Source organism: Lynx rufus, unplaced genomic scaffold, assembly GCF_022079265.1.
Source record: "Lynx rufus isolate CCGP_SWC_20201006 ecotype Redwood Valley unplaced genomic scaffold, mLynRuf1.p SCAF_9, whole genome shotgun sequence".
In the NCBI taxonomy this organism is placed as follows: Eukaryota; Metazoa; Chordata; class Mammalia; order Carnivora; family Felidae; genus Lynx; species Lynx rufus.
Window position 1 is genome coordinate 10687079 of NW_025814897.1, and position 13139 is coordinate 10700217.

The following is a 13139-nucleotide window of genomic DNA, read 5'->3' on the forward strand; positions in this document are numbered from 1 at the left end:
TGGGATCAGTCCCCAGCTCTCCTAAATGCTGGTATAGGGCTCTTTCCCTCTGCCCTCAATGGTAAGTAGACCAAAGAGGTCCTCCTGGGAGAAGAAAGGGAGGAGGCTATCGTATGATCCCCAAGCAAAGCACATCAAAATAAAAGTGATACTACTTTATTAGCTGTTACTTTGCTGTTGGTATAGGTAAGGAAAGTGTGGAAGCTATAGGGAGATAGATATTTTTTCCTTAATAGAAGGAAAAATGTTTGAAAAGTAAAGCAACCTGAAGACCGCATTTACCCCATAAAGTCTTTAGTTCCCCAGCATTGAAGGCAGCCAAGGAGACTGAATGGCCACTTGCTAAGGAAGTTGTGGACAAAATTTGCCAGCCAGGCAGGTAATTAGCTAAGTGGTTTCCTCTACCACCTCAGCCATGTTAGTACTGGACACATGGGATGGGGAGCAGTAGCTGTTCCAGAACCTGCCACTGTCTTCCACTCAACACCACACCCCCACACTGTGAAACCAGCCTTTCTCATGTTCAAAGGCCCTGGATGCAAGAGTCCAGGAAGATGGGAGGTACCATAAGATCTTCCAAGTTTTCAAAGATGCTCATGAACTGTGGCGTATGTCACTAATCCTGGCTGGGTCTGGAGGAGACACTGGCACCTGTGCAGACCTCTGGCGTACCTCTCTCTGCCAGGAAGACTCGACTTTCCCAGAGTGCATTCTCTGTAACAATGTTATGCCCACACTGTGAGCCCCTAAGATACCAAATCATTAAAAGATACCCTTTGTGTTAGAAACTACCACAGGCTGGGGTCCCTGGACAGTGGAGAGCTGTCCCTTTCCTCACCGCAGAGTGCAGTCTATCCCTGTAAATGGCCTGAAAGCTCCTGGGTCCCTGAGCTCTACTAGTAGCAGCCCCAGTCCCTCTGGGCCCAGCTGCAGAGGTGCCCTGGGGTCAGAGCTCTGCTAGGGGTGAGGGGGCAGGGAGCTGTGGAGAGCATAGCTAATGGAGGTGGGGAGGGAGCAGGCAGCCACTCAGAGAGAGTTGGAGCCTGACAAATGGGGAGACTTTGTGTGAGATCAGCAAAAGAGGAGACACAGACACTTGACCTGGTTTGGAATTATTGCAAATCCATCAGGCTCTGTGCAAATTGAGACCATAATTCAGATTGTTCATATCGTCACCAGCATCCCCATTTCCATTAAGCCCTGCTGTCCATCTCCCCTGGGCCTGGCTCTGTCCAGCAGCTAATTGAAGGGGTCAAGCTAGCACTAAATTAACAAGCCGCTCTGGAGGGGTCAGCCCCCACCCCAGTCTTCCAACCTAGAGTCTGTGGTTAACCTTGGACAGATTCCTATCTCCTCCTCCGCCTCAGGTACAGCTTCAACTAGAAGGGTGTGGTAGAGGGGACTTTAGACAGCGGACATATACAAAGTGTCTTTGAACCCCAACTCAGCATCTCATTAGCTATAGGACCCCAGAAAATTTATATAAACTATTGAAACCTTGGGTTTCTCATTTGTGAAGACATGCCTGCTCTATCTGCCTAACAGTATATCTGGTGTTAAGCTAATGTTGACAATGTAGGCAAAGGTGCTCTGAGTTTTATAATACGCTATGCAAATGTGGGTGGTTATGGGTGCTTTCCTGGGCGACTTCCAGAGGCTCGTGCTGAGCACAGAAAATGTCCAGCATGTATCCAGACTGTTTTTTCTCAGGGTTTGGGGCTCTGTCCTGACCCCTGTGGATCATGCCCCGTCAATTGGGGGGCTCAGGCAAAGTACATTAGATGCCATTAGGGCTGACAGCAAAAGTTCCAAGGTGGGGGTCCCCACCCTCTCTCTGGGCCCCTGCTCAGAGGAAAGGGAAAGTGGACAGAACATTTATCATGCACCTATGTGGCAAGCCCTCCACTGGCTGTTCTCTGTGTACTTGTAAACTATACTGGTCCTCACAAAACCCCTTTGAAGTGGATATCATTATCCTCACTTTATGAGGAATGAAGGCAGGCATAAAGGAATTAAGCATTTTGCCTGCAGCCACTCAGCCAGTGAGTGGGGGCCTGGATTTGATTGACTCTGTTCCAAAGCCTTTCTTATTTGACCCCGCCTACTGTCTTTGACCTTTCTGGGCTTTGTCCTGATGAAGAGCCAGGGGCAAGGACCGAATGGTCATCCCTCAGGAAGTGAGGTTCCTTGTTGAGGGGGATGGGAGTAGTTGGGGGTCTGTAAGCAGCAGCCTAAGAATTTGCCCCTTTTCTGGAGAAGCAAGGCAGAAAGACATCTTTGGGATCACTCTGAGCCTCATGCCTGGAGACCTCTGCTCTCCGTGTTTGGGCAGAGCTCCGGGCTCAGTCCTGCCTTGGGTTATCTCCTAGCCCTGCTTCATTTCACCTGGGCATGTGTCCACCAACCCCCTCAACCCCACCATGTCTGGCTCTGTGCTTGCCATGCTGCCCCTGACCAGTCCCCCGGCCCCACTTCCCCTGCCATGTCCCCTCGTGCCCTCCCTCTCCCTACCTTGGCCTCAGCCCTGTGACCCTGCTGGGGCTGAGGCTTCTCCATCAGGCCTGCAGGTGCATGCAGGTTGCTGAACTCCAGTCCTTGTTAGTCCTTGTTCCTACTGCCCCCCCCCCCCCACCAAATGCTGGGGCTCCTTTCCTGGACCATGAAAATAATTTTCAATTCAATATTGCAAAGGCTTCTTTTCTAAATTAAATTGAATGGGAGAGCGGTCTAGAGGGACAAAAGATCTCTCTTTAACATTGAAATAGAAAATTAGCCAGGAGGGGTGAAATAATGTCAGAAGAGGTCCTCAGGGGGCTATTCTAATCCTGTTTGCCATGTGGAGCCATTTGAAATCTGACTGTGCCTGTCCACCTGCTTTGAGAACATGCAGATCTAAGGGAAAAATTAAGTTAGCTGCCACAGAGGCCTTGACTACCAAATCTCAGGAAACCTTAATTTTCCATGTTTTATTGAAGATATGTTTTCATATACACATGGTGGCCAGGGTCTGGGATCCACAAAAGGATATTATTTCAAGGGCCCCTTTTAACATGTTCCCACCCCCCCCCCCCCCCCGCTCCCATTGCTGAGGAGGGCCCCTGTGATTCCTCCTGCAGAAGGAAAGGCTCCAAGTCTGCACCTAAGGGACTCTGTCCCTTCAGCTGGAAGGGGACTGTTAGTTAGCACCTTGACCTCCTGTGTTTCAATGCTGATTGGGTCACACAGTAGCTGTGGTCTTCCTATGAAAGCCACTTAATCTCTCCAAGCCTCAGGTCCTTCATCTGGAGATGAGAAGACCTACCTCATAGAGAACTTGTAATGATTATATTTGCATAATGCTTATAAGGCTTTTGTTCCAGGGTTAGCGAATATTAAACTTTCAATAACTGTCAGTGCTTTCTTTGTATCCATTTCTTTCTCTGTGAAATGAGCATGATTTTTCTGAGGGCAAGTGAGAAAATGTAGATTAGTGTGCTTTGGAGATTTTTTTTGTTACTGACTTTATAGGGGGAACAGACAACCTTTTCCCCTCAGTGTGAGTCCATGAACCTCGCCCCCTAGTAGAGTAGCTGCCCCACTTCTGTGTCTGGCTCCGAGCTCAGGCCAGGCAGGCCCTGCCACAGTGCAGTCCCTCATAATTCCCTCCTGAATTGTCCATGAGACTGTACCCTCGGTGGGCCTCTGACTCCTGAGATCGTATCTTATTGGATAAGTCAAACTGATAAGCCACATCTGAAAGTTATTTATTACCAAAGGTTTGAGATAGCTCTCAGTGCTCCTCTGCACCCTTGTGAGAGGAAAAGAATGAGGACAGATGGTGTTGAGGGAAGGCAGGTCTCCTTCTCTTTCTGTTTCCCAGGAGCCAGCCTGGCTTTGCTTTGGAGAACACTGCCTGCTCACCATCACCTTTCCTTTGTGTTGTCAAAGTTTCCCTGCATCCTCCCTCCAAGCATCCATGATAACACCCTATTTTGCTGTCCTTCTTTTTTCACTTCGTTTAGTTTGTTTGGTAGCTGTTTTGATTTTTACAGGTCCTACCCAAGTGCATGGTCTATAAAGAAAAGAGCTTAGGATTCAGCGTCAGAAAACTCAGTCACAACACTTACTAGCTGGGAGATTTTGGGAAAACCACTGAACACCTTGGTGCCTCTGTTTTCCTCATTTGGTAAAATGGGAATAATAGTCAAATGAGGTTAATAGGTATAAAACTGCCTTGTAAACACTAAGTGCCATACAAAACTAGTTACAAGCCCACAACCTTGGGACCCCTCTTACTTCTTGGTCCAGGTCCTTGTCTTTGTAGCTACTCAGTAAAAGGAAGGAAGAGAAAAGCTGGTGCTTATTTAGAAAGCACTAAGTGCCAGGTACCTTTACAAATTCTATTCATTTAATAAGTTTTATTGTCTGCATTATGGAGATTATAAAACCTAAGCTTAGTTAAGTGTTATTTCTTCAACATCACACAACAAATCAGAATATTTGAATTGGGATCTGACCCTAGAAGTGGGGTTCTTCTCTTTATGGTAGGCTCAGTAATGGCTCCCAAATATGTCCTCATCACCAGAACCTATGAACATTACCTTGTGTGGCACAAAGGGACTTGGCAGATACGATTAAGTTACAGATCCTAATGTGGGGAAATGATTCTGGATTATCTGGGTGGGACAGATGTAATCACAGGGCCGTTAGAGACAGAAGGTGATAGGAAGACAATGGTACAGGGAGACTTGAAGATGCTACACCACTGGCTTTGAGGATGGAGGAAGCAGCTAGGAGCCAAGGAACACAAGTTTGCAAAGCTAGGACGTGGATTCTCCCCTCAAGCCTCCAGGAGGAGCCAGCCCTGCTGACATCTTGACTGTAGGCCAGTGAAAGTGATTTTTGCCTTCTGATCTCCAGAATTAGAAGAAAATAAATTGGCATTGTTTTGAACCGCCAAGGTTTGTTACAGCAGCAGTTATTAGGAAACAAATAAACCACTGTATGTTGTTTCACGTCTTCTGTTAACCATTTTATATTCTCTTTGTCACCTTGTAGGTCCAAATTAAAGCCTCCCTTAAACTTTTCCATGCCCTCAGGGGAGCAGGCAGTCTTTCCTGGTCAAAACATTGGCTGACAAATACTAAACTACACCTAGCAGGAGATGAGCCCCTTGTAAGGCATTGTGAAAGGTGCCACAAAATGGCCCTCGGGGAATTTTTAGTTATTTAAGGTGCAACTCTAAAACTCAGTGGCTCAAAACCGTTTGTGATGGTGGGAATCCAGTTGCAGTTTAGCATGGAAGTGGTTCTGGCTCAGGGTATCTCACGCTGCAGTGAAGATGTCAGCTTGTCTACAGTTACCTGAAGGCTTAACTGGGGCCAGAGGATCCACTTTCAAGATGTAGAAAAAGTTCACAATTCAGCATCAGAAAACCCAGCTGTGGAATTTCTTTCGTTTTCTAGTCCATTGCCTATGGAGTTGCTGGCAGGCCTGAGTTTCTTGCTGGCTGTTGGTGTGAGGCCTCAGTTCCTCACCACCTGGGCCTCTCCCCAGGGTTGCTTGAGTGTCTTCATGACAAGACAGTTGGCTCCCCCCAGAATAATAAAGGAGAGAGGAAGAAATGAGTGAGAAGGAGGGCAAGAGAAAAAGATGAGAGTATGAATAAAAGTTGATAAGAACATTTCACTTGGACTTAGGGGTAAAACAGAAAGGCATAGCCCCAGAGTGGTCAGCAGCACCACTGCTATTTCTAGAACCTAATGGTTGCTAAGTAAATAGAAAGTGGATGAAAGATAAATTCCTGGATGTAATGAAGCAGTGCTTTCAAAGTCAGCAGAATCCATTGAGCTAAGTGAGGCAAGAGAGAGTGATGCTCTTCATTCATGGTTAGTACCCTGAGATTCTCACCCATTCTAGGGGAATAATTCATGTTACAGGTGGGCCGAATTCCAGAGCTAGACTGACTTGGGGAGGCTCTACTACAGCCTCTCCTTATAGAGATGAAGGAAGCAGGACACAGCTGACCATGTATGCTGGTGCTGTGCTCCCTGGGCAGCAGAAGTCGGGGGGAGGAGCAGGTGAGTGTATTAAATTGCCAGGGCCACCATAACAAAATACTATGGACTGAGGGGCTTAAACAACAGAAACTTCTCATTCTTTTGTAGGCTGTAAGTCCAAGATCAAGGTGTGGGCAGGATTGATTTTAGTTTCTGGTGAGATCCTCTCCTTCACTTGCACATGGCTGCCTTCTTTGTGTCTTTTCTGTGTCACATGTCCTTTTCTCTGTGTGTGTGCATTCTTTGTGTCTTTTCTTGAAAGGATGTGAGTCCTACTGGATTAAGGCCCACACTTAACGACCTCACTTGATCTTAATTGCCTTCTTTAAGGCCCTGTCTCCATTATAGTCCTATTGTCTGAGGTACTAGGGTTTAGGACTTCAACATAAGAATTTTGGGAAGGCACAGGTCAATCCATAACAGGGAGAGAAACAAGACAAGAGGAAAGTAGCCAACATGAGAATCTTAAAGAAGTGGTGTTGGAGGTGAGAACTCCTCAGTCCTTGGGTGGTGCAGGACAAAGTTAAGGAGAGGAGCTATACTATATTTGGAGAGACCCTTCCAAGTGGAAGTTTCCCAGTAGCAGAGCAGAGAAGCCAACGGATATATAGAATTGCCCTTAGCATGGGCTTTTCAGATTCCCACCCGTCGCCAGCGTCAGCATTCTCTTCTCTTATCCCCTAATTCATCCTCCCCTAATCTTGAGTCACTCCTCAGACAGTGGGTATCCCTTCACTTGATTGTTCATCTGGGAAATGGGGAGGATATAGTTGAAAAGCAATTAAGTTGGTTGTGTGACCCACCTGGTTTGAACTTCGTCTTCACTCCTTACTTGACCTCATGTGTATTCATGTTTAAAGATAAACATTTAAAAAACTGCATGTAGTACGTTTCATTGTAGTGGCTGGGTCATTCTCAGCTCACACTTCTCTTTGTCTTTATTAAAGAATCTGTGGGAAATTTGGGGTGGAGAGATTGGCATCATTTCAAATTCTGGTATCTAAAGTGAGTAGCCCTGTAAACAGTTTGACAGCATCGTGACTGAGAGCACGGCTTTGATGAAGTTCAGTTCCTACTTCTGTATCTGTAAGGGGCATCTCTGAGTTTTGCATATCTAGTAAACTCCCCTTGAATCACTTTCTCTTTAGAAGACAATTTTGCATGGTTTTGAACACAAAGTCCAAGTCTTGATCTGCACTTGTTATCCTAATGGGCAGATCTGATTATAAACCACCTCCTCTAATCCTCTAAGCCTTAATTACTTTTAAGACTATAATTAACATTTAACTTTACTGCAATCTTTCCATTGTGTCTGCACCAAACTTTAGAGATGTGGCCGCATGATCATTTTCTTGACCTTAGACTGTAGAAATGTCTGCATTTTCTATTTTAGAGAATAAATGGAAATTCAGACCGAGAGGTGGGTGGAACCAGGAGTGAGGTCTACATGGCTGTGTTCAGGGTGGGATCTTGTGAGGAGACCTTGCCAAAGGGAATATGGGCTGCAGATATGCCGAGGGGGCATCCCCCTACCACCCACCCACACACCTGGGCTTGACCCTGTGTATGTGGAGTCATGAGCCACTGGCAGGGTGACAGCGTGACATTGCCTTCATCCATGGCTTTGGGAATAAGGAGAGGTGAAAAGGAGCCTAGAGTCTTGTTCCTCCCCCCTCCACTCTCCCTCTCCCTGCTCTACTCTCATCTGCCCAGCCCTCTCTTTTTAGGAGAGGAACTTGATACAGAGTACTTCCATCCTGTACGTTTCGTGATGCTACTTTAAAGTCATACTGGGTATCTCGTGGATGTCTCTTGTAGTGTTTCTGTCCTCTTTAGCTTAGAAATATGGAAGTAATCATCTATTAGGCATTCCAGAGTGTTGAGCTTTTCAAAAGCTTTTACTGGGTTTTGTAGCACATGCTGTCAGTGCTCCATCCAGGCTTCCTGACCCTCACCTGCATTCTGGCCAGACTTCTACTGCCAGCACTTATGATACTTTGCCTGCAGGCTTTCTCTGGCCACCAGAGCCTACTCTGCCTGCCATCCCAGCTGTTTGGGAGTGAGCATAGACACCACCTTCCTCACCCCTCACATGGGACCACTCTGAGACACATGCTCTACACTGATTCCAGAGGTTCCCAGTAGGACCGAGCCCTGAGTGCTGTAATTGTAGCCTATACATCATTTTACCCTTAGTTGCTTTCTTACCTCCCCTATTTCCCTTCTCTACTTCCCTACCAATGTTTCTTAGGATCACTTCTAAAGAAAAGCCATTTCTCCATTCTCAACACTTTAGGCACCAAATATGTGGGAGAGTTATTCCCCTATCAACCAGTTTTCCAACACTCTGGACCCCCAACTGGGTATCCTGTGATTGAATTCTATTCTGACACTAACTGGAGTGTCAGACTCTACAGGTTAAGAGCTTAGTCTCATGAAACTGCCCTCACTTCAGATGCTAGTTGCAAATAATGGCCGCCCAGGGTACCCACACTTGTGATGGGGCTATGAAGTTAGATGCCCCACCCCCAGTTTAATAACTTGCTGGAATGGCTCATAAAACTCATGGAAACGTTTATCCATTTAGTATAACGTGTATGAGGAAGGATAAAGGTGAACAGCCAGATGAAGATGTACACATGGAAAAGTCCAGAAGTGTTCCGAGCACAGGAGCTTCTACCCCATGGAGTTGGGTATGCCATCCTCCTGGCACATGAATGTATTTACCAGATTGGGAGCTCCCTGAACCCTATAGCTGAGGGATTTTTATGGAAACTTGATTATGTAGGCAAGATAGATTTTTAACTCAATCTCCAGCCCCTTTCCCCTCCCCAGAAAGGTGGGGCTGTAAGCTCTAAACTTGTAATCACGGCTTGGTCTTTGTGGAGACCAGCCCCTATCCTGAGGCTCCCCAAGAGCCTACCAAGAGTCACCTTATTAGAGCAAAAGATGCTCCTATTATCCAGGAAATTCAAAGGGATTTAGGAGGTCTCTCTGTAAGATTCTCCTATTACCCCCATTACTCAGGAAATTACAAGGGCTTAGGAGCTCTTTGTCAAGAACTGAGGGCAGAGACGGTATATATATTTCTATTACATCACAGTCTCCCAAGTAAATGCTTGTTGGAGTAATCTAAACCAAGATAGACTCCCATGACTGACTGCCAGACACTGTGGGAGGCACCTTTACCACTACCTGTGTCCTGGGGCCAAGGTCATAGCCTCAAGGTCACCAGTAGTTATGTGTCCTTAGGCAAGTCATGTAACACTCTGTCTTTCCTCATTTATAAAATAAATTAATAGTCCCATCTTAGGGGGTTGTTGTGAGTATTGTATGAAATACCCTGTGAAAAACACAGACGTCTGGCACATAGTAAGCTGCTAATATCATTACCATTATTGTTATCTCAACCAACAGCACTACCCTTCCCATAGCTCCAGTTCAGAAATCTTGAAGTTGCTCTTAATGCCTCTCTGTCCTCCTGAAAGCCTCCTAACTGTGTCTGGTCAATCCTGTCCTCTCTGTAGTTCTCAAGTTTGTCCAGTGCTTTGCATACTGGGCCACTACCTGAGCTCCCTGCTGGATTACTGTGACAGTCGCTTCCTTGGCCTCTTCACCTCTAGGAGTGTCCTCTAATTGTCTGTTGGCCACATTGCAGCCCAGGTGAGCTTTCTGAAGAGCAGATGTCTTTAAATACTCTGTGTGCCTATCTGATCCTGCTCAGAGTCTCCCTGTTTTCCTCCAGAGAAAATCCAAGTTCCTGCCCTGGGCACGAAGGACCCCACAAAACCTCTCCATGACCTGACCCCTGCCAGTCCCTCAGGCTGGCCTCTACTTGTTCCACCTTGGTTAATACATCTAGTTCCGTTAAACTGCTTCTGGTTTTCTGCACACGCCACATGGTTTCATACATTTGTGCCTTTTTTTCATGTTGGTTGTGCTTCCAAGAATACCTTTTCCATCTTTCTTCGTCTGGATACAATTTATTTTATTTTCTGAACTCAGTTCAGAGGTCTCCTCCTCCAGGGAGACTTCCTGCCTGCCCAGGCTCAGCCTCGTGATCCTCCTCTCTGTTCCTGTGGCACCTTGTATGCTTCAAAATCACCACATTCTTCTCTACAGAAATATTAACTCTTAGTGTGTTTAGTTTGGTGGCAAACTCGGTTACGACAGAATCTGAATTTAATTCATCTTTATGTCTCCAGAATCCAGCACGGTACTTGGCACACAGTCTGTGCTTAATATATTTGTGCTGAGGTGGACTGATACGCAAGGGAGACAGGGAAGCTTGCAGAGGAGGCAGTATATAGACAGGGATTTAAAAGTGGCTGTTGAAATAAACAGACCAAGCCTCCCTGTCCAGTGCACTGAGATCAAATACAAGTATTTATTCTCTCCTCCAGCAGCCCTGCCACCCCCCCCCCCAACCCCCGCCAGGGTTCCAATTTGGCCTAAAGCAGCCTCTGGCTTAGTGTCCTTCTGTTGTTCTGTGTGCTGCAGAGATATTTACTGTCACTTGTTGTCAGGCCCAGAAATCTCTGCCTCTTGGAGGTCAGTGACAGCTAAGGGACCTGCCGTAGACAAACAGACTGTCTGTGGGCTGGGGCTTGCAGGAGAGCATTTGGAGAGAAACATGAGAAACCCAGATCAGGCTTGTCTCTCTCCCTGCTGAGCTCAGTGTTGATTGTTCTAGCCTCAGTATTTGGAAATGTCAGGCTCAGGCCGACTTTGCACTCCTCTGGCTTCGCCACGGGGTTCAGAAAGGCGCTGTGCCCAGGGTTCGGAAAGGAGGAGGTTTGGGAAGAACCTCCCCTCTCTGGCTGTCTCTGCAGTTTGGGGATGCCACAAGTCATTTGTATTTCTGATTTCTGAATGTTTCCACAGGGGCCATTGGGAAGGGAAGTTCAGTATGTGATTGATGAGGCTGCTGGGGCAGAAGGAGGGTTGTGAGTGCCCTGCATGCCCTGGCAGCATCTGGGCTGGCTGGCTAGCCAGTCCACTAGAGGGAACAGGCTTGCCCTCTGTCAAGGGTAGCTGTGGCCTTTTGTTTTGGCGTTTCCCCCATCTAGGGCCCTTTCTTGATTTGGGGCTTTAGATCAGAACCTTGAGTTATGGTGCTATGGTCTCTTACTGATTTTTTCCCCCAGGAATGTTGTATTGGGAGTCCATGTGTGTCAGGTAATGGAGAGATAAACAAAGTAGGGTTCTTTCCCTCAGGAATTTATAGTTCATTTGGAAAGAGAAATAAAAAAATAATGATGAGAGATCAGTGCCCTCACAGAGCCAGTTCAGGTTTGCTTGGGAGCATAGAGGAGAGAGTGATGGACTCTGCTTATCAAGAGAGGTGGGTGACCTTGACCACATCCTCAGGTAGGAGCAGGAATTCACCAGGTGACCATACCCTGTCTGGTACTGAGCACCCAGCTCATTATTAATGCCCAGTAGGAAGCATTTCTACACTCCTACCACTTCTAAACCCCAGTAACACTCAGCAGTACTCATGGGGTGGGGACTTAGCTATTATTTCTTCATCTGTAACTCACAGCATTCCTCACCAAATTTTTGCCTTTCTTTTTACTATGTCACCCTCACAGAATATTCTAGACCAGATCAGAGTTCAAGTTGGTCCTTAGCTTTAAACGTACCAGACTTATCCTCAGTAAAGACCGGGACATTAGCCAGAGCTACCAGGACTAATAGTCTCTGATACAAAAGCTATATTTACTCCTCTTGACCCCCAAAGGTCTAGAATGTCAGCAGGGCTGGATATAAAGGGAGCCTGACATCTTTAAACCCCTTGCAGCATAGTGGAGCTGCTCTGTGTACGGTGAGATGCACACACTCAAAGAGTTGAAGCTGTGGCTGCACGGAGGCTCTGTCAGAAGGAGCTGGAGAAGCCAGCCAGGGCTGTAATTAACAGGACCTGTAATTGTGGCATAAATAAGCACCCAGGCGCTGACAACTATTGTTATTGAAATGTCATGTTTTGAATGCAGAAATACAGTTAAAATGTAGAGAAGCTGGGTGATATTAATGTATGCAAATATGCTTTAATTAAAGCTCAGCTTAAAGTAAAGGACTTGATTTAAATACTCTAGCAAATATTATAATGGCTCCCGTGACAGGTGACAAAAATGGTAAATGACACTGCAAACACTACCAGGAAATACACACTCCCAGACCTCCCTGTGTGTATGATGTTGACTGAAGAAAACCAGAAGTCCCCAGCATGGAGATTCTCCAAACTGGTCTCTGGGGCATCGAGGGTTTGAAGGAACCTGGTCACTGGCTATCAAGGCCTTCAGAAGGCAGGTCCCAGGGGGTAAGAATGAGGCATTGGCCATGTTTGCTGTCTCCCCCAGCAGATCTGTAGCCATCTGAAGGTAGCAGTCATGCTGACTCACCTCACTGATGAATCTCTATTCCTGGCCCCTGGCTCTGTGCCCTGCGCATGGTAGCAGTCAGTATGTAGCTGTTGAGATGAAATTCTCTGTATTTTTACTCCTGGAAGATTGACAGCCACTGATGGATCTCAAGGCCCATGCTCTCTTTGGCACCCTAGCAACTCTGGCTTCTTAAATGTACAGCCAGTCTCAATGTCCTTGTCTCTTCTCTGGCTGGAATCCCAGGAGTCTACATTCTCAGTAAGGAGAATGCATCAGTGCTCTGCCTTCCTATGGAGGATGTGGGCACATTAGGGGATGCTTCAATGATAGAAATTAGTAAAAGAAGATCTTGAGAGGCCTGGGCCCTTAGTATGATATTCAGTATTGTAAAATTAAAAGATAGTTACAGGAATGAAAATTAGTACTTTTTAGTGAGCAGGAATTATTTCAATGAGGACAGAAGAGGTTAGTTCACATACATAAATGTTTAGAGTCCATAGAAGATTTAAAAATAGGGCCTCAATCTATAAAATTTACTAATTCATAGTGCCAAAGATATTTTAAGTATGCAGTGATACTATATGAAAAAATGTATAGCAATTTTGTGTCAGATTCAGAGGAGAATGAAAGAAACTGTCTTTTATTGGGCAAGCTACATCCTTAATCTTTTGGGGTCGTAGCTTTGTGTTGGTGCTGTTGTCAAAGACAAGACAAT